The sequence below is a fragment of the Anomaloglossus baeobatrachus genome, chromosome 3 (assembly GCF_048569485.1).
Source record: "Anomaloglossus baeobatrachus isolate aAnoBae1 chromosome 3, aAnoBae1.hap1, whole genome shotgun sequence".
Taxonomy (NCBI): Eukaryota; Metazoa; Chordata; class Amphibia; order Anura; family Aromobatidae; genus Anomaloglossus; species Anomaloglossus baeobatrachus.
The window spans coordinates 477105962-477128894 of NC_134355.1; positions in this window are offsets into that span (position 1 = coordinate 477105962).

Below are 22933 nucleotides of genomic sequence, written 5' to 3' on the forward strand. Positions count from 1 at the left end.
TAAAGGGACGGAAGGCTGAAGTCCGTAAATGACATGGAAGGGAGAGCTGGAGGAGGACTCACTGACGTGGTGGTTATGGGAGAATTCTGCCCAAGGAAGAAGCGTGGACCAGTCGTCGTGATGGGCGTTAACGTAGTGACGTAAGAAGGAGGTCAAGATCTGATTGACTCGTTCCACTTGACCATTCGACTGAGGATGGTAGGCTGAAGAAAAGTTCAGAGCCACTCCCAGATGTTTACAGAGGGCCCTCCAGAAGCGGGAGGTAAACTGAGTTCCTCTGTCGGACACAATGTGTGATGGAAAGCCATGCAACCGGAAGATGTGCTGTATATAGGCGTCAGCGAGTTCCTGGGCAGAGGGCAGTCCAGCCATAGGGACAAAATGAGCCATTTTGGAGAACCGATCCACCGTGACCCATATGACTGTGTGTCCGGAGGACAGGGGCAAGTCTGTAATAAAGTCCATTGCAATGTGTTGCCACGGAACGGAGGGTATAGGCAGAGGCAGAAGACGACCATATGGCAGGTGTTTGGGCGTCTTGTTCCTGGCACAAGAGGAGCAGGCTGAGACAAAAGAAGCGACGTCCGTGCGAAGGGATGGCCACCAGTAGTGACGTACAATTGTACTCCATGTTTTCTTCTGACCAGCATGGCCGGCTATTTTTGAGGCAAAAAAGCACCAAGAACTGACATGCTGGAGATTATTTTCTGCACCAAATCTGCAAGAAAACAAATAAGCAACATGTGCGCAACACTTCAGAATTCTCATTGACTTTGCTGGCATAAGGATAGATATGCAGTTGTGGGACTAATCTGTACCCAAAAACACATAAAAAAGCAGTGTTGTTAGGGCCAGGTGGACGGGCAGACCCAGGAGGTGGATCCACTGGGCTGAACACCTCACCGAAGGCAAGGTGCCCGGTAGCCCCAGTGCAACACATTTTTCCTGTCAGTCTCAGAGACATAGGTCTTCCCGGGCGGTATCTGGGCCAGGGTGACAGGGGCCACCGGAATGATTTTACTTGGGCAGATGATGGGCTGAGATGTCTCCTCCTCCTGTTCCATGGGCATGAATGACCTGGACAAGGCATCTGCTCACACATTCTTGTCCGCGGGTCGAAAATGGAGCTGAAAATCGAACCTGGCAAAGAACAAAGACCACCTGGCTTGCCGTGGGTTCAGTCACTGAGCGGACCGCAGGTATTCCAGGTTCTTGTGGTCCGTGTAAATGATCACGGGGTACACTGCTGTCTCCAGAAGGTAGCACCATTCCTCCAGAGCCAGTTTGACTGCTAATAGCTCTCGGTCACCGATGGTGTAGTTGCGTTCAGGCGCTGAGAAGCCCTTGGAGTAGAAACCGCAAGTAACCATCTTCCCGGAGGAGGACTTCTGCATGAGCACTGCTCCGGCTCCCGAAGAGGAGGCATCCACCTCCAAGGTGAACTGTCGGTTTAACTCAGGACGGTGGCACACAGGGGAAGAAGCAAATGCCTGTTTCAGGGAGCCAAACGCGGCGTCGGCCGCAGGTGACCAGTCCTTTGGATTAGCCCCCTTCTTGGTCAAGGCGGAGAGAGGTGCAGTCAGGGCAGAGAAGTGAGGGATGAACTGACGGTAATAGTTTGCGAATCCAAGAAAGCGTTGGATTGCCTTCAGTCCGGAAGGAGGGGGCCAGTTGAGAATGGAAGAGACCTTCTCCGGGTCCATCTGCAGACCGGTATCGGAGATTACGTAACCCAGGAAGGGAAGAGAAGACTGCTCGAAGACACACTTCTCGTACTTGGCGTACAGTCGATTCTCTCTCAGCCTTTGTAGTACCAGCTGCACGTTCTCTCTGTGGGTCTGGAGGTCCGGAGAGAAGACCAGGATATCATCAAGATACACCACCACACAGACGTAGAGAAGGTCCCGGAACACGTCGTTCACCAATTCCTGAAAGACTGCTGGTGCGTTACACAGGCCGAAGGGCATCACACAGTATTCATAGTGCCCATCGCGAGTATTGAATGCGGTCTTCCATTCGTCCCCAGAGCGGATGCGGACCAGGTTGTAGGCACCCCGAAGATCCAACTTGGTAAACACACGAGCTCCTCTAAGCCGATCAAACAATTCGGGGATGAGCGGCAGGGGGTATTTATTTTTCACGGTGATTTGGTTCAATCCCCGGTAGTCAATGCATGGGCGTAGGTCGCCCTCTTTCTTCTTAACGAAGAAGAAGTCTGCTCCAGCAGGAGAAGAGGATCTCCGAATGAATCCCCTTGCCAGGTTCTCCGTGATGTAGGCAGACATGGCCCTTGTTTCAGCAGGAGACAGAGGATATATCCGTCCTCGAGGTGGTGTAGTTCCCGGGAGTAGGTCGATGGCACAGTCATAAGGACGATGTGGCGGCAGTACCTCTGACTCCTTTTTATCAAAGACGTCCGCAAAGGACCAATAGGCCGAGGGCAGTCCCGGTAGGGACTCCGGAACCGGAGGTCGTCGGATGGGCTGTATAGTCTTCAGACAGTTCTCGTGGCTAGAGGAGCTCCATCGGGTGATTTCACCAGTACACCAGCTGACTGACGGTTCATGTGTCCGTAACCAGGGGAGTCCCAGCAGGATTTGATGAGACATGTGTGGGAGGACGTAGAGAGCGATGTTCTCGGTGTGCAGGGCACCGATACGTAGTTCCACCGGCTTGGTGATCCACGAGATGGTGTCAGAGAGGGGTCTCCCATCCACAGAGGCAATCACGAGGGGTTTGTCGAGTGGAGTAACAGGCACCTGGTACTTGTCCACCGTGGCCTGCTGGATGAAATTGCCTGCTGCCCCGGAATCGAGGTATGCCTCGGCCGTGAACCGCGTCTCTCCCGTTGTTACTTGAACAGTCCACGTAACCGGGTCTGAGAGAGTCCCAGCACCTAGGGTGGCCTCTCCTACCAACCCTAGGCTTTGGAGTTTCCCGGCCTCTCTGGACAGGAATGTAGCAGGTGTGTGCCCTCTCCGCAGTAGAAGCAGAGACCCTTGGCGAGCTGTTCTGCTCGGCGTTGTTCGGACTGCCGCAAACGGTCAATCTGCATGGGCTCGTGGACAGAGACACCAGACAACGCTGACTGAAGGACGTTGGGCTTCTGCGGAGGAGAGGAATGCCGTATCGGACGTCTCTCACGGGACACCTCTTTGGATCGTTCCTGGAATCTGAGGTCCACGCGGGTGGCTAGTGCGATCAGGGCATCCAGGGTGGAAGGAACATCGCGGCCTGCCAGCTCGTCCTTAATACGGCTGGAGAGTCCTTCCCAGAAGGCGGCGGTGAGGGCTTCATTGTTCCACCCCAATTCTGAGGCCAAAGTGCGGAAGCGGATGGCATACTGCCCCACCGTCATGGGCCCCTGACGTAGCCTGAGGAGTGATGAGGCGGATGCGGCGGCACGTCCGGGTTCGTCAAAGGTGGTTCTAAACGCCTGCAGGAAGTCCTGGATGTTAGTGGTCACAGGGTTCTCCTTCTCCCACAAGGGGTTCATGCAGGCCAGTGCCTCACCCTCTAGATGGGACATCACAAACGCCACCTTGGCTTGGTCGGAGGCAAACAGGTGCGGAAGCAGCTTAAAATGGAGGTAGCACTGGTTTAAGAATCCTCTGTAGGTCTTGGGATCTCCGGCATATCGGGGTGGAGAGGCCAAGCGGAGTTTAGAAGCTTCCGAGGTAGCCGCCACGGGAACCGTGGCCGTGGACTGTGCAGTAGTAACCTGAGATGCCAGGGACGTGGCAGATGCTTGCAGCGTGTGCAGGCGGGTATCCACCGAGGACATGAAGGCCAGCATGCGGGACTGGGTCTCGCGCTGTCGTACGAGTTCCTGCTGCAAGGTGCCCAGCTGGGTCGCTAGTGCTTCGGCGGGATCCATGGCCTGTTCTTACTGTTAGGGCCAGGTGGACGGGCAGACCCAGGAGGTGGATCCACTGGGCCGAACACCTCACCGAAGGCAAGGTGCCCGGTAGCCAGAGCACTACGGGTAGCAGGACAGTCCGTTCAGAGGTGTGGAGTGTAGAAGTTCCTGGGACCATGGAGTCACTGACGGTAGTCCGGGTGACGGAGCTCAGGTTCGGAGGCCGAGATGACGTCAGGCAGAGTCCGGAACCGACGGAGCGAGAAGACGGGTCACCACAGGGATCGGAGATGGTATGAACTGACGGGATGGCAGACCGTCACCGTTCGGGGTTCGGGTATCGTCAGGACCGGTTGGCGAGGCATGAGCGGCTCTAGGAGAGAGATAGGTAAGTATACCACAAGACACAAGGAGACCTGACTCCTAGCTTAGCAAAACACGAAGAACAGGCTCCGCCCACTTGGAAAGGATCTCCCTATATACCCTGTACCTTGATTCTTCAATATCCTGTTTGAGGACACTGGCCCTTTAAGAGAGGGTCAATGACCGCGCGCGCCCTAATGCGCATGCGCGAGGCCCGGGTGCCAGAAGCCAGAGCAGGGAGTGGTGAACAGGAGGCAGGAGAGCCGGGCTGGAGCAGAGTTGCCGACGGGCGCCGGGAGCGAGGACCGGGCTGCCTGGGGACCGCAGGTGATGGGGCATGGAGGCTGTGGAGCGGGGGACGCCTGGCAGAGGAGCGAGGCAGGGGAGCCGGGGAGCGTGGCAGGGGAGCCGGGGAGCGTGGCAGGGGAGCCGGAGAGCGTGACAGGGGAGCCGGGGAGCGTGACAAGTGTCTGCACATGGCCTAAGGCTGTGGGCACACGTTGTGCTTTTATTGCATTTTGTTTATGTGTTTTGATTGCAGATTTGTCACAAAACCTAAAGGGAATCCTGATACTAGCTACGTCAATAAGGATCCTGAAGTTTCATGCACATTTTTGCTCATTTGTGACTTGCAGATTTGGTGCAGAAAATAATCTTCAGCATGTCAATTTTTTCAGCGTTTTTGCTGCTTTTCTTCCCCTACTGACTTCAACTAAGGGTAGGATTCCACTTGCGAGAGACTCGAGCGTATCTCGCATCGCCTCTGCCTGTGTCTCTTCCGACACGAGCGGATCAGCTGCATCTATTTCTATGCAGCTGAGACGCTTCCGTCGGGAAAGAGGCAGGCCGCCCTGGGAGATGCGATGCGAGATACGCACGAGTCTCTCGCAAGTGGAATCCTACTCTAAAGCCTGCTTTACACGTTGCAGTTTCGCATACGATATCGTATGCGATTTGCAACGCCCCCATCAAATGTGTGGCAAGTTCAATTTGTTTAACGTGCCGCACAAACGATTAACCCCCGTTACACATACCTGTCCATACGACTTTGATGTGGGCGGCGAACGTCCACTTCCTGGAGTGGGAGGGACGTTCGGCATCACATCGACGTCACGCGGCAGCTGGCCAATAGAAGCGGAGGGGTGGAGATGAGTGGGACGTAAACATCCCGCCCACCTCTTTCCTTCCACATTGCCGGCTGGAGCCGCGGGAAGCAGGTAAGATCTGTTCAATGTTCCCGGGGTGTCACACACTGCGATGTGTGCTGCCTCGGGAACATTGAACAACCCGACGTGCAATTCGTCAGGATTCAACGACGTGTATGCGATGAACGTTTTAACGTTCAATCGCAATCGCACATACCTGTCACACACTACAATGTACCTTACGATGCCGGATGTGCGGCACTTACGACGTGACGCCGCCAACATATCGTAAGATATATTTTAGGCCTAAAACACACTTCCGCAAAAAAAACGTACATGTCTTACGGTCCGTTTTTCGGGTCCGTGTTCCTTTTTTTTGGGGCGATTCTCCGGTACGTATGGCATCCGTGTGATGGCGTATGCGAGCCATGTAAACGTGTAAAATGTCCGTGTTTGTGTGTAAAATGCCCGTGTATGTGTACGTGGAATGTCCGTGTGGAATGTCCATTTGTGTGTTGCACAATGTCGTTGATACATGTCGGCTGACAGCAGACAGAGTTGCGCGATGAGAATGAAATCGGGTGAACTTCACCCGACTTCATTGTCATGCCGCGGCTCTGTCTGTGTGCTGCGTACTGATTAGCGGTCACCTGTGAAGGATTCACTAGTGACCGCTAATCCACCAAGTGACTGAAGTTAGCAGCCCTCTCTCATTCTTACCGCTCCCCGATCACCAGCGTGGCGAGGAACAGCTGTGCAGAGAATACGCGGCAACAATTTCTTTGAATATGACGACCGCTCATTAATCAATCTCGTATTCCCTGCTTTCCCCACCCACAGACGCCTGTGATTGGTTGCAGTCAGACACGCCCCCCACGCTGAGTGACAGCTGTCTCACTGCACCCAATCACAGCAGCCGGTGGGCGTGTCTATACTGTGCAGTAAAATAAATAAATAAATAATTAGAAAAACCGGCGTGTTGTCCCCCTCATTTTAATACCAGCCAGAAAGGCTGGTATTCTCAGGATGGGGAGCCCCACGTTATGGGGAGCCCCCCAGCCTAACAATATCAGTCAGCAGCCGCCCAGAATTGCCGCATACATTAGATGCGACAGTTCTGGGACTGTATCCGGCTCTTCCCGATTTGCCCTGGTGCATTGGCAAATCGGGGTAATAAGGAGTTATTGGCAGCCCATAGCTGCCAATAAGTCCTAGATTAATCATGTCAGGCATCTCCCCGAGATACCTTCCATGATTAATCTGTAAGTGACAGTAAATAAACACACACACACACACACACGAAAAAATCCTTTATTAGAAATAAAAAACACAAACATATACCCTGGTTCACCACTTTAATAAGCCCGAAAAAGCCCTCCATGTCCGTTCGTAATCCAGGATGCTCCAGCGTCACATCCAGATCTGCTGCATGGAGGTGACCGGAGCTGCAGAAGACACCACCGCTCCTGTCACCTCCACGCAGCTAATGAAGGCAATAGTGCGATCAGCTGTATTCAGCGTTGGCCGCGAGTAACCTCTGTGACAGCTCAGCTGATCGGGCTATTGCCTTCATTAGCTGCGTGGAGGTGACAGGAGTGGCGGTGTCTTCTGCAGCTCCGGTCACCTCCATGCAGCAGAGCTGGATGTGACGCTGGAGCATCCTGGATTACGCCGGACATGGAGGGCTTTTTCGGGCTTATTAAAGTGGTGAACCAGGGTGTATGTTTCTGTTTTTTATTTCTAATAAAGGATTTTTTCGGGTGTGTGTGTGTTTATTTACTGTCACTTACAGATTAATCATGGAAGGTATCTCGGGGAGATGCCTGACATGATTAATCTAGGACTTATTGGCAGCTATGGGCTGCCAATAACTCCTTATTACCCCGATTTGCCAACGCACCAGGGTAAATCGGGAAGAGCCAGGTACAGTCCCAGAACTGTCGCATCTAATATATGCGGCAATTCTGGGCGGCTACTGACTGATATTGTTAGGCTGGGGGGCTCCCCATAACGTGGGGCTCCCCATCCTGAGAACACCAGCCTTCAGCCGTATGGCTTTATCTGGCTGGCATTAAAATTGGGGGGGGACCGCACGCCGTTTTTTTAATTATTTATTTATTTATTTTACTGCACAGTATAAACACGCCCACTGGCTGCTGTGATTGGGTGCAGTGAGACAGCTGTCACTCAGCGTGGAGGGCGTGTCTGACTGCAACCAATCACAGGCGCCGGTGGGTGGGGAAAGCAGGGAATACGAGATTGATTAATGAGCGGCCGGCATTTTCAAAGTAATTGTTGCCGCGTATTCTCTACACAGCTGTTCCTCGCCGCGCTGGTGATCGGGGAGCGGTATGAGCCGGGGGAAGAAAAAAAACGAGCGCCAATGTAAGTATGACTGAGAACAGCAGAAAAAAAGGTAAGTATACTGACTTTAATTTAAAAAAAAAATAAATAAGATCGCTAGTGTAAAAACGCACACGCACGAAACGTGCTGAACACGGACATACTCCATGTGCGGTATGTGCAGGCACAGACCCATAGACTAAAGCGGGTCCGTGCCTGCGTGCTGCCGGCCAAAAACGAACATATTGTCTGTGTAGAAAAGCGCACACACGTACTTACCTCACGGACACACGTTCCGTGCGATTTTACGTGTGTGTGCCATCTACCATTGATTAACATGGGTCTCCGTGTGTACGTGTCTCTGGTACGTGCAAATACGTACCGCACACGTACAAATTACACGGATGTGTGTTGCGGGTTTTAGCGTGTAAAGCGGGCTAAAGTCAGTCAAAAATGCTATAAAAACCAAGGTATAACAATTATTGTGGATATGCTACATATTTGCTACACTTTTGTAGCATTTTTGCTATTTTTTTGCATGCCTCTTTAGACAGCAGTGAATACTATAAAGATAGATAATAAAAATATATTTGGCCTCAGCGTCAAAAGCTCCCTGGACATTCCTGTCTCACAATCATATGTGTAATTATTTTTTTGCAATGGTTATAATATTAGCATGTTATAATGGTTATTAGGGATGATCGAATACCGCAAATATTCGGCAATTCCCATATTCGCCGAATAAGTCGCTGCTATTCGACTATTTGCGAATATTCGATGCACAATGTAAATCTATAGGAAACCCGAATAGTAGCTGAATAGCAACTATTCGGGCTTCCCATAGACTTACATTGCGCATCGAATATTCGCATATCGGCGACCTATTTGTCGGATATTCACGAAGCTGTTATTATTATTAGCCGTTATTCACGAATTATTTAATTGTTATTAATACAATCTATGTGATGGTTTGATGCAGACAACAATGTTTTTAGGTTGCGCCCTAAATTATCTCTCTTCTCTGCACCTGTGATCCGATTCTCACATGCAGAAGAATCAGAATCAGTATAATGACACTCGGCTCATGCTCGCAGCAGAACTTGAGCAGAGGGTCATTAGTATATCGCATCTGATGCTCTCACATTGGATGCTATACGCTAATGTGAAACCCGGCCTTACAACGTGAATAGTTTGTTAAAGGAACATATTGCTGTTTCACATATCTAAAAGGGAAAAAGAAAAATCATTAGTGAGTGACAATATCGTTTTGTATGTCAGAAGTGTTGATGTTTTGTAAAGATAGGTTGTCACATTTTATGCACTTCATTAAATGAGAGAAAATGCAGTAAATGGTAAAATAGTTTTCTTTTGGAGAATTTTTGTATAATCGTGTACAGTTTTTGATTTTCATGCTGTGATCTCGGACAAGAATAGCATTATTACATAACAGTTGAAACCAAAATTAATTAACACTTTGTAGAAAGCCTGGGATTCCTGGAGATTATGCAATGAATGCATTTGCAGCAATTATTTCTGTTAGGCATGTTTGGACACCTGAAGTATCCCATGATGGTTTGAAAGTGATAGATGAGAAAAATACATATTTAAATCGTAAACTGCAAAGAATATTAACTGGTACGCTTCATTAGCCTAATAACAATATCTTAATAATTTTTGCGTAAAATTATTGTATTTTCTATAACTGTTACTTATGTCTGTTTGCATATGAACCTCTAAATTGTAAAGTATTGCATAATATGTTGGTGCTTTATAAATAAAGAGTATAATAATAATAGTAATAATAATAATAATAATAATAATAATAATAATAATAATAATATAGAAAACTAGAATCATTCTTAAACCCATCTTCTAATTGGATACATTTGTATATTAAAAATCACAGCAATACAAAAACTCAGTGATCCCATGAGAAAGCATAAACAAAAATTAATTAAAACATCGCGTTTCAGAAGTAATAGAAATAACCTTTGATAGTGTTTAAAGAGAAAATTTTACCAGTCCAAGCATGTTAAACTTAGCACAAAATGGAATAATGCCTGCAGAGCTGATTAAATATTTTTTTTTTATATTTCTTCGTTCCACTGTGGTCATATAACCTTGTAAAGTTTGGGTTAAAATTTAAGTAACACTCAACTTAGCATTACCAGAGTGTCTAATACTAATCAGGTAGCATCATGCGGGGGAGAAAGGTACATGGCCTACTCTCCTCACTGATCTGTACAGCTACTGTGTAGGGATACAGCAAAACTTGATTAGCGTTATGAATATTTGCAAACACTTTCAGATCTCATTTCACTGTGCTGTCAGCTCTCACTCCCCCCATATTGACTGCTATGAAATGCACTATGGAAGTGTTTGTAATTATATTCTGTATAACTCAGCTCTACTTTATCTCTGCACAGTAGGTAATGGGATCAGTGAAGAGATGAGGTCCTGTTCCTTTCTCCCTACATGATGCTACCTGCTCATAATTGATGAACCTCTTGAGGCGTAAAAGTAGATGCAGATGAATTTTACAAAAATTTGCAAGGCTTGCTGAGGGAAGCAAGGAATGCATTAACATGCAATAAGTTGGATGTCTGTATAGTTAAATATAAAATCATAATTTAACAAAAGAGCATAGGAAACTTTAGTTTGATGTTTTCTTTAACTGTTTTAATTAGTTTTCCTTATATTTTCTGTACTGTTCAAAACTAGGGATGATCGAATACCTGAAATATTCGGCTATGCCCATATTCGACGAATAAGTCGCCACTATTCGACTATTTGCGATTATTCGATGCGCAATGTAATTCTATGGGAAACCCGAGTAATATGTCCCCCATGATATAAAAACATAAACGTTTAGGCTATGTGCGCACACTGCGTCTTATTTTGCCATGTTTTTGAGCATTTTTTGGATGCAATTTTGGTCTCAAAACTACATGAATTTCCTTCAATTTTTGCTGTCCATACATTGCAGTTTTTTTTTGTTGTGTCTTTTTGGTGACCACAAAGATGCAGCATGTATATTCTTTTTGCAATTTATTCCTGCGTTTCGGAGGGCTGGTGTTTGGCCACATACTGCTCCCATATAAAGTCTAAGGGGACCAGAATCGGGCTCAAAGGGGTAGGAGCAAGCGCTTCATACTCACTGATCACCAGTCGGCTGTCACACTGCTGCCGCCGCAGCTCTTTCATCTTCCGGAGGCGGACGCTGATTAGGCTCATAACATATTCACTCCTTCCTTGCTCACTGGTGGCTGGGATTGGTTGCAGGAAGACCCACTCCTCCCACGCTGAGTGACAGCTGTCTGACTACAGTAAGTATACTTATTCACTGCCCCCCACGCTGATGATGATACGCGGGGGGCAGTGAATATAGCCACACATGTTCACTCGAGGCTGTAGGAGCTAGGGAAAATCATGCGGGCCGGCTGTTTAGCATGTGCGCACCCCCCGCCCATGATCCCGCCCACCTCTCAGCGCCAGCTTCCGGGCTGAGAGATGATGGGCGTCGGGATGCAGTGCATATGAAATGAGGCTTGTGAGCGGACCCCTATGGTCATGGTAGGCGCTGCTAAACCTGCTCCTGCCTCTGATGACCTGCTCCACCACCACCACACGCCCCTTCCACGCAGCCATCGTACAATAAGAATTTGGGGGAAAAAAAGTGCCTTATAGTCCAAAAAATATGGTAATTAAACATAATATTTGCTTTACTATACAACAGAAGTTGCTTAAATACTGTTTTATAATTATGCCATCACACTCAGCGTCAGTATGGCTTGCCGGGGTACCAGGGAAACCCACGGTAGACCCTAACCTTGTCTTCAAACTAAGCCGTCTCCGGTAACCTGCAGCCCCCCCCCCTGAGTGTATTAAAATGACCTGCAGCCGTGGCTCCTTAGACCATTGAGACGCTGCCGTAGGTGATGATACTGTATGCAGCAGTCACTAGATTATGATAGCGCCAGTAGCATAGCTACAGTAGCTGCTAGCACGGTAAAGGCTGAACAAAAGCTCCTTCTGAGATGAAGAAAATGCATCCTAGTTGGTGTAGCAGCCAGGACCTGCAATGATGTCATGCCCATATGACTATGTGGGAGAAGCCAGGCAGGAGATACTGAAGAAAATGTGACCGGTAATGAGGGGTGAGAGGGTATGGGGGTGCAGGGTGAGTGGCATATGAGGGGTCCAGACTGTGACAGAGGGGTGTTAAGGGATACAGGGTGTGTGGATTATGAGGTTCAGTGTTTGAGAGAGGGGTAATTTGGGGTACAGCCAGGCTGTGTGAGGTGCAGTGTGTGTGCACCAGTCCCTGCTGCAGGACATGAGTGAAGTCCACACGGTAACCATATATCAGTAGGGATTAGAGAAAGAGGGATATCAGCAGTCAGAGCATGGGATTATCCTGTCTCTCCAGTGTCAGTGTCATTATCCTGTAACCCTAGTGTCAGTGTAATTATCCTGTCCCCCTAGCATCAGTGGCATTATCCTGTACACCAAGTGTCAGTGTCAGTATCCTGTACCCCCAATGTCAGTGTCATTATACTGTACCCCCAGTGTCAGTGTCATTATCCTGTACCCTCAGTGTCAGTATCCTGCATACCCAGTGTTAATGTCATTATCCTGTTACCTCAGTGTCATTATGTTACACCCCAATGTACATGACTAAAGAGGGCTTTACACGTAGCGACATCGCTAGCGATGTCACTGGTGAAAGCACCCGCCCCTGTCGTTTGTGCATCACAGGCAAATCGCTGCCCCTGGCGCACAATAACGTTAGAAGCCATCACGCGGGACTTACCTGCCTAGCGATGTCGCTATTGCTGGTGAACCGCCTCCTTTCTAAGAGGGCGGTTCGTGCGGCGTCACAGCAGCATCACTAAGCGGCCACCCAATAGAAGCGGAGGGGCGGAGATGAGCGGTCGTAACATCCCGCCCACGTACTTCCTTCCTCATTGTGGGTGGCTGCAGGTACGAGGTTGTTCCTCATTCCTGCTGTGTCACCCGTAGCGATGTGTGCTGCTGCAGGAACAACGAACAACCAGCGTCCTGCAACAGCAACGATTTTATGAAAATGAATGACGTGTCAACGATCAACGATAAGGTGAGTATTTTTGACTGCTAACACTCGCTCGGAGCTGTTACACACAACGACGTTGCTAACGATGCCGGATGTGCGTCACGGAATCCGTGAGCCCCGGCGAGATATCGTTAGATATGTCGTGTGAAACGGGGCCTTACAACTATGTGTCGAAACACATAGTTCGATGGGGTATTAGATTGATATTATCACCCTGCACACCGCTATATTTTAATGGAATTGTATAAAAAAAATGTTGGATTTTATTTCACAACCTGAGCACTGCGCTGGACTTTTTTCTCTTTTCTTGGATATCTTGCAGCCAAGCCTTCCATGCGCTGGAACCGAATAAGGAACAGTGGATAGCAGGATCAGTGAACTGAATTTCCCTTTTTTCATCTTGTCATGATTAAGGGCCAAGTTTTTGGGGCCTGAAACGCGTAGACGTGGTCTACTTTTTAAACTTGCACTATGTTTTTATATACATGGTTTTTGCAATAGAGAAGTTTTTTGGATCTCCTGAGTAGTTGCTGTTTTTTTCCACTCTTTTCTGAATGTTTTTGGCAGGATCTGGCCTGTCTTGGAACCGGGCATCTAATCATTCACTACATGAAGGTAGTGGTAGGTGAGCTTTTTTTTTTTTTTTTTTTTCTCTACACATGTCAGCTGTACAAATCAGATGACATGTGCACGGAACCCGCCCGGCTGCCACGGCAGCCGATGGGGATTAACACTATGACCGCTAGGATGTAACTTTACTGCCTACGGTCGTTAAGGGGTTAATTTTAGTAAACTTTTCCATTTGAAGATGCTGGATAACATTTTTCTTCACCTTCAATATGTTTGGCTGGTGGACTTGGTGGTTTACCGAAACTGTGTGTAAGAAAAACTGTGATTGATTGTAAATAATAGATTCCATTATTAACTACAATAAATATGAGACTGAACAAGATATCTTGTGATATATGCAGGGCACAATACAGTTTTTTTTGCACACTGTATAGTTTGCTAAAAGGCACACGTTTTAGTGAGAGAAGCCAAAAATGATCAAGTAATAAAAACATTTATTGTAGCTATAGTGTGGGCCCCTAGACTCAATTCCCTGGTAGGTTCCTGGCACCCCAGTCCAGCCCTGATCACACTGAGTTTACATTTTAAAGTATTGTAAGAAGAAATATTAGGATGTTTGAGTTTTTTTAAAAAAAACCTATTACAACTCCTCTATTTTATGAAGGAAAATGAAACATAAGTACATTATGAAATACAAGACTCTCACGTGTACCAAATCTTCAGAAAACATGAAAGAATATTATATGTGGGATTTGGTGGGTGGTAGAACCTATACACTCTGGAGAACCACAACAGTATTCATAATAAGATACCGTCAACTGTGAGAGCAGCCAAGCAGAGCACAAGTCTAAATTCAATTAACGTTTTAACGATATATTTGAATTTGGAACAAACTAATAAAATTAGATCCAAAGCAGTGAAAAAATGACTTACAGATACTGCTTCCAAAAAACCAAAAAAACAAATCAAACAAAACCATTATTTTAAAAATACCAAATATCTTTAAAGCATTTTATAATAACTTGTAAGAATAATGCAACACTAATAAACATTCTTTATTTACAATGTTCAAACCAAGCAAATTAAATGGCATTCTGTTTGCTAAAGAAATTCAGGACATTTAGACAATTGATTGATGACTCATGGGCGAAGCAATAGCTGCTATTTCGACTAGGCAAATTATTGGGCGCTTCTTAATGAACCTATAGTACATATGCACACACATCCAATTACAGCACATGGGTATATATATATATATATATACATATATATAGATACGTATGTATATATATATATATATATATATATACGGTGTGTCCACCCATATCCTGTCCACCACCATTAACTTGAGAACGGCGGCAGCTATAGGCATAAAAATGGTGTCTAGGTATAGTAAGGTAGCCATTTGCTATGCAATAAATCCACCTATAGTGCCACCTGATGGAAAACAACGGAGTTAGCATTTTTATCTTGATAATGGAGCGAGAGAGAAAAAAAGTGAGAATTAAAAACAAGCAGTGTTAAAAACTTGTGACAAGCGTGCCAAGACGCATGAAAGCTGTGATTAAAGATCATGGTTATTCCACAAAATATTGATTTCTGAACTCTTCCTGAGTTAAAACATTATTAGTAAAGTTGTTTCTAAATGATTATGAACTTGTTTTCTTTGCATTATTTGAGGTCTGAAAGCAGTGCATTTTTTTGTTATTTTAACTATTTCATATTTTCATAAAATAAATACAAAATTTATTGCTTGGAAATTTGGAGACATGTTGTCAGTAGTTTATAGAATAAAGGAACAATTTACATTTTACTCAAAAATATACCTATAAAGAGAAAAATCTGAAACTGAAAATTTTGCAGTTGTCTCTTAATTTATGCCAGAGCTGTATATATATATATATATATATATATATATATATATATATATATATATATATATATATATATATATAAATATATATATATATATATATATATATATATAAATATATATATATATATATATATATACAGTATATAAATTGTGATGTAGCGACCGGCAATGTTGTGAATGGCCGGTATGTGCTGCAGAGGTGGAGGGCCTCTGAACCTGGAATGTTTCTCTGGGACTTATAGTTCCATGAGAGGATTGCAGGATATATTCAGGGCTGAGTTCATGAGTAGAGATGAGCGATGTTCGAGGTTCGCCAATTTAATGTTTGTGTGATTTTGGGGGTGCTCGAGATCGAACTCGAACTCGAGCTTTTTGCTAAAACCTCGACAGTTCAAGTTACGTTCGAGAACGGCTCGATCACCAAAAGCAGGGCTTGTTACAGCTACAGTGTGCCGGGAGCAATCGCTGGCAGCCTGCGTAAGCTGGTAACCAAGATAAATATCAGGCATCCAAGCAAAGGGCTTTGCTTGGTAACCCGATATTTACCCTGGTTACGTGTGCAGGGAGCCGACACTTCCCCGCTGGGCTCCGCCCTCTCCTGCACGCGGAATGTACATACTCACACTCACTTGTCCCCAGACATGCAGTCCCCGGCACTTACGTCCTCAGCGCCGCATGGCCCCGCTAAGCTCCACCCACTTTGCACTCCGCCGCTCGCAAAAATGCCCCCGCTAGGCTCCACCCACCTTACACTCCGCAAACATGGCCCCGCTTGGCTCCACTGACCTCGCACTCCACACACATTACCCCGCTTAGCTCCACCCACCTTGCACTCCGCACACATTACCCTGCTTAACTCCACCCACCTCGCACTCCGCACACATTAACCTGCTTAGCTCCACCCACCTCGCACTCCGCACACATTACCCCGCTAGGCTCCACCTCGCACTCCACACACATTACCCCGCTAGGCTCCACCCACCTCATACTCCGCACACATGGCCCTGCTTTGCTTACCTGCAGTGATGAAGTCCTGCCCTGCCGTCCTCAGCGCTGTCACTGTCCTCCATGGCTGCCGCTTCACATTTCCTCTCTCTGCCGACTCGAGACTGTGACTAGCAGTGATGTCACAGGCTCCCGCGACACTTGGCTGTGAAGGCGGCGGTCATTGAAGTCAGTGACAGCTCTGCTATCAGCAGTGCAGGAGATCGTCACCGCAGGTAATGTACCTCGCTCCTGACAGCAGCACTTGTTATGCCCTGCAGTGACCTGGGTTGACCTATTGATGTTAGCTCAGGTCACTGTTCTCCCAGCCAATATGGAACATTCTGTTCTTCATTGACTGGGAAATTGACGATGGTATGGATTGTCATGGGAACCCCTTGGATTACAGCAGACCTGGATTTGTTTTTCTTTCTAATAAATTGGTGAAAGAGGGAATGTGTTGGGGAGTGTTTTTTCAAATAAAAATGTGTTTGTCGTCTATTTTTTTTATTACTGACTGGGTTGGTGATGTCGGGTATCTGATAGACGCCTGACCTCACAAACCCAAGGGCTTGATGCCAGGTGATATTACACATCTGGTATTAACCCCATATATTACCCCGTTTGCCACCGCACTAGGGTAACAGGATGAGATGGGGCGAAGCACCAGGATTGGCCCATCTAATGGATGCACCACTTCTGGGGCAGCTGGTGCCTGCTATTTTTAGGCTGGGGAGAGTCCAATAACAATGGACCTCCCTAGTCTGAGAATATCAGACCCCAGCTGTCCGCTTTACCTTGGCTGGTGATCCAATTTTGGGGGACCCACACGTGTTTTTTTTTTAAATTATTTATTTAATTTAAAATAACAGCGTGGGGTGCCCTCAGTTTTGGATTACCAGCCAAGGTGAAGCTGCCAGCTGTGGTCTGCAGGCTGCAGCCGTCTGCTTGACCCTAGCTGGCTATCAAAAATAGGGGGAACCCCACGTCATTTTATTTTTAAATTTTTTATTTTTTTTGGTAAATACAAGGCTAAGCACCCCTTAGTGCCGCATGAAAGGCACCAATGGGTGCAAAATTACAAAATGCGGGAGATTGGGACATTATGTGTCTTTCTGCCATTATAATGACAGAAAAGACTGATATCAAGTGTACAAGCACAAGAAAATCACCAGAGCGCTCTACGCTGTGAAAAGCAGTAGAAAATGGCACTGGAGTGAACATGTGACCACCTCATGTAGGTTGAAGCTATGGATCCTGGGTAAATTTATGTATTTTCCCTCCTTCAGTTTTTTTGCAGTACACAAAAAAAAAACCGGAAGGCACACGGATGACAAACGGATGATATACGGACCGTATACAGAACGGAAACGGATGCCACACGGATGCACCCATGAAAAAAACAGACCGTTTTTTGCGGACCGCAAAAACGGATCGGTCGTGTGATTGAAGCCTTATTCTAATCTGCCGTTTATAAACAGCAGGCAGAAATAAGTGAATAGCGCCCCCCAGCATCAGAAAATGGGGCTGGGGTTTCAGGGGGTAGCTGAGACCCTGGAGATCATGATTCAGGCCGGTTTTTCCGGTCCCCGCTCACGTGATCACCGGTATACACCGTATACCGATGATCATGTTACAGTAAATGACAGCGCCAGTAAAAAATTATTTATCTCCCATCTGGCATGAACAAATATGTCAGATGGGAGATAAATCTCCTCCCCGGTCCCCTCTGGTCCCCCGGTGTTGCCCCCCGAACCCACCCCAGATATCCAAGATGGCCAGGCGCACAGCAGCGCGCCGGCCGCATTCACCCTACTCCTCTGATTTCTGTCGCATGTGCCATGACACATGCGACAGAAAACGCCTCCCCAGGCCCTGCCAGGTCACCCCCTATAACACCACCGATGTTCCCCGGTGTCCCACAGTATCTCTGCTGCGTTGATCCCCCGTGGCCCCCTCCTTCACAATAGATGCTGCCGCATGCACAGAGCGGCTGTCAGCTCAGCTTCCTGTGTTCAGACACAGTGAGTGGCAGTAACAATACATCTGTAAGCAACTGCAATGCCCTGCTCATGAGGTAAGGAACATAGTTGATCAGGAGAGCTATACTATATTTCCAAATGGAGGTATTTGATTTTATAGTTGCCCTGCTGAACGACTACCAAACATCAGAGTCCGTTATATGCCACAAGAAAACTTGTCTAAATAGCGAGTTGTTTAAAATTCATTCAGCTGGATAACTGGACTTAAAGGGGTATTCCATCTCCAAGATCCTATCCCCAAAATATAGTAGGTGGAATAGCAATAATATCAGCAAATACCAATATTTGGAAATGTAGAATAGTTCTCCTGATTAGGCATGCCCTTGCCTCATGAGCAGGGCATTGCAGCTTTGGTAGCAACACTTACGACATGGACTCTGCTGCTGTGGATCCGGGGAGAGTGGGTGCAGATTCATTGCACCCACACTCCTCACATGGAGGGTCTGCACTCCTAGAAAATGGGGGATACGTTCCCTGAGCGTGTCCTCCCATATTCTAGACGGTCCAGAGTAATCATGGGACCCCCTTTTTTTTTCCTTACAATAATTTGGTGAAAGAGGGAATGTTTTGGGGAGTGTTTTTTCAAATACATTTTTTTTGTCTATTTGTTTTGTTAGTACTGACAGTTTGTGATGTCGGGTATGTGATAGACGCCATGACATCACAAACTGCTGGGCTTGATGTCAGGTGACCTTACAGCTAGTATCAACCCCGTTTACTACCCCGTTTGCCACTGCACCAGGGCACGGGATGAGCTGGGGTGAAGCGCCAGGATTGGCGCATCTAGTGGATGCGCCACTTCTAGGGCACCTGCGGCCTGCTATTTTTAGGCTGTAAAGGGCCAATAAGTATGGACCTTCCCACCCTGAGAATGCCAGACCACAGCTGTCCGCTTTACCTTGACTGGTAATCCAATTTGGGGGGGATACTAATTTTTCTTTGGAATTATTAATATTTATAAAATAATTATAAAAAAAGAGCCTGGGGTGACCTCCACATTGAATCCCCAACCACGGTAAAGCTGCCAGCTGTGGTTTCCAGGCTACAGCCGTCTGCTTTACCATAGCTGGCTACCAAAAATGGGGGGACCCAAAGTAATTTTAAATAAAAAAAATTAATGGGTTTCCCTGTATTTTAATTGCCAGCCAAGGTAATACCAGGCAGATGGGGGTGGCAACCCGTAGCTGTCTGCTTTATCTGCGCTGAGAATCAAAAATACCGCGGAGCACTATGTCTTTTTTTTAAAGATTTATTTTTACAGCACTGTGATGTCCAGCAATCAAAATACAGGGAAGCCCTTTTTTTTTTAGTTATTTAAATAAATAATTAAAAAAATATATATGGGCTCCCACTGCATTTTTTGTATTGCTAGCTAAGGGTAATCCAAGCAGCTACTGGCTGTCAACCCCCACTGCTTGGTGTTACCTTCACTGGCAATGGAAAATCCAGGGAAGCTTTTTTTTTTTTTTTGCCAAAAAAAACTACAAAAAAATGACGTGTGCTTCGCCATATTTTTGTATGCTAGCCAGGTACATCAGGCAGGTACGGCTGCCCCCAACCCCCAGCTGCCTCTTTGTACCCGGCTGGGAACTACAAATATAGGGAAGCCCTTTTTTTTAATATTTCATGAATTTCATGAAATGATTAAAAAAAAAACCACGTGGGCTTCGCCCCATTTTTGTGTCCAGCCGGGTACAACTAAGCAGCTGGGGATTGGAATCCGCAGAACAGGTTAGACCTAGGTTTCTGGGCCCCTCTGCTGCAAATTGCAGTCCGCAGCCGCCCCAGAAAATAGTGCTCTCATAGAATCGCCATCATCTGGCGCTGTATCCAACTCTTCCAGCAGCCCTGAAACCGGGTGGCTTGCTGGGTAATAATGAGTTAATACTAGCTTTGTTTTACTAGCTAGTATAAGCCAGAGATTCTTAATGTCAGGCAAATTTGACCTGGCCACTAAGAATCTCCAATAAAGGGTTAAAAAAAAGACACCACACAGAGAAAAAATACTTTAATAGAAATAAATACACAGACTCCATGTTTATTACTCCCTTTTATCCCTCCACGATCCATGGTCTTCTGTCTTCTTTCTCCTTGAACACATGCAGCTCTGCTCCATCAGCAGCACTGCATGGGAGAAAGACGCTGTTCCCCGTGCAGGCTTTTCACTCCGTGAGTGATCAGTGCTGCTGGCTGTTAGCGGTACCGTCACCGCTGACAGATGGATTGCCATAGCAACGGTGCTCCGATCACGTGATTCCCGGCGCTGCTGCGGCTGTTAGCGGTGTTACACGGCGATACACAAACGTGCACTGTGCACTCGAGAGTGCAATGACAGGACCTAGCATGACGTGGCAGCCTCCATGCGGCGGTGGACACCGCGCTAATCACCCACGCTAAACTCTTCTTCATGAATGTGCTTACTGAGGAAGGTCTACGGACCGAAAACGTTCTGTTGTTGTTATGCCCATTAAATAAATCACACGTTGCAGCCAATCTTGGGATTGCCTTGTATTCTTCTATTGACAAAATGCCTTGGAACCTGAAGCGCACCCCTACATCTATTACCATGAGCACAGAGGAAGTGCCATTTACTTCTTGTTGTATCTAGGACCTAGCATGACGTCAAAGCCATATGACCAGTCTGTAGCCAATGAGATAATAGACACGTGACTGGTCACATGGCTATTTTCACGTCACGATAGGTCCTGCATTACTGTTGGTTACCAGGAGGATGCAGTGATTACCGATGGAAAAGTGGCAAGAGACAGAGTGCAGGACGAATCGCAGGCACCGGTAAGTGTTATGGCAATGTTTATTAACTGTATGTGTACATTTATAATGTGTTTTTATGTGTTTGTGATTGCCTCCCATTGTTTTCAATGGGGTTCGAGAGGTTCGTCGAATGGCTCGTCGAACGGGGCCCCATTCGACGAACCGAACTCGAACTCCAGGAGGGTGGCTCATCTCTATACATGAGATGGTCAGAGGTGATGGGCGGAATAGGATAACTGAAGTGAGCACTAATATATATATTATGAGTGCAAGCCAAAAAATACATACTGTACAAAGGATAAGGCTGCACATCAAACATAGATAATGGTATAATGCCTCAAGCATATGGAAAAATATTGGAATATACAATGAAAAATGCTACTTGCTAATTTGAACATGTGAATAATGAATTGCATACCTGCTATGAATATTAGGAAAAAGGAGATATTTAGCAATCGCATTGATCAATGTAACTGAGCCCCAAAGCCTCGTCAAGGCATATCTCTATATTGGGGTCCCTAGCTCTGTGACCCTAACTGTGTGTCATCTCATTGCAATTAAAAACTGCTGTGGGTGGAGAGGGGTAACTAAGGACTTTCTTATATAGGAGATGGAAAAAACATGGCCGAAAGGGGCGGAGCTGTGTTCACATTCAGAAAAAAAACTACATATAACTGAATAGGATAACTGAAGTGAGCACTAATATATATATTATGAGTGCAAGCCAAAAAATACATACTGTACAAAGGATAAGGCTGCACATCAAACATAGATAATGGTATAATGCCTCAAGCATATGGAAAAATATTGGAATATACAATGAAAAATGCTACTTGCTAATTTGAACATGTGAATAATGAATTGCATACCTGCTATGAATATTAGGAAAAAGGAGATATTTAGCAATCGCATTGATCAATGTAACTGAGCCCCAAAGCCTCGTCAAGGCATATCTCTATATTGGGGTCCCTAGCTCTGTGACCCTAACTGTGTGTCATCTCATTGCAATTAAAAACTGCTGTGGGTGGAGAGGGGTAACTAAGGACTTTCTTATATAGGAGATGGAAAAAACATGGCCGAAAGGGGCGGAGCTGTGTTCACATTCAGAAAAAAAACTACATATAACTGAATAGGATAACTGAAGTGAGCACTAATATATATATTATGAGTGCAAGCCAAAAAATACATACTGTACAAAGGATAAGGCTGCACATCAAACATAGATAATGGTATAATGCCTCAAGCATATGGAAAAATATTGGAATATACAATGAAAAATGCTACTTGCTAATTTGAACATGTGAATAATGAATTGCATACCTGCTATGAATATTAGGAAAAAGGAGATATTTAGCAATCGCATTGATCAATGTAACTGAGCCCCAAAGCCTCGTCAAGGCATATCTCTATATTGGGGTCCCTAGCTCTGTGACCCTAACTGTGTGTCATCTCATTGCAATTAAAAACTGCTGTGGGTGGAGAGGGGTAACTAAGGACTTTCTTATATAGGAGATGGAAAAAACATGGCCGAAAGGGGCGGAGCTGTGTTCACATTCAGAAAAAAAACTACATATAACTGAATAGGATAACTGAAGTGAGCACTAATATATATATTATGAGTGCAAGCCAAAAAATACATACTGTACAAAGGATAAGGCTGCACATCAAACATAGATAATGGTATAATGCCTCAAGCATATGGAAAAATATTGGAATATACAATGAAAAATGCTACTTGCTAATTTGAACATGTGAATAATGAATTGCATACCTGCTATGAATATTAGGAAAAAGGAGATATTTAGCAATCGCATTGATCAATGTAACTGAGCCCCAAAGCCTCGTCAAGGCATATCTCTATATTGGGGTCCCTAGCTCTGTGACCCT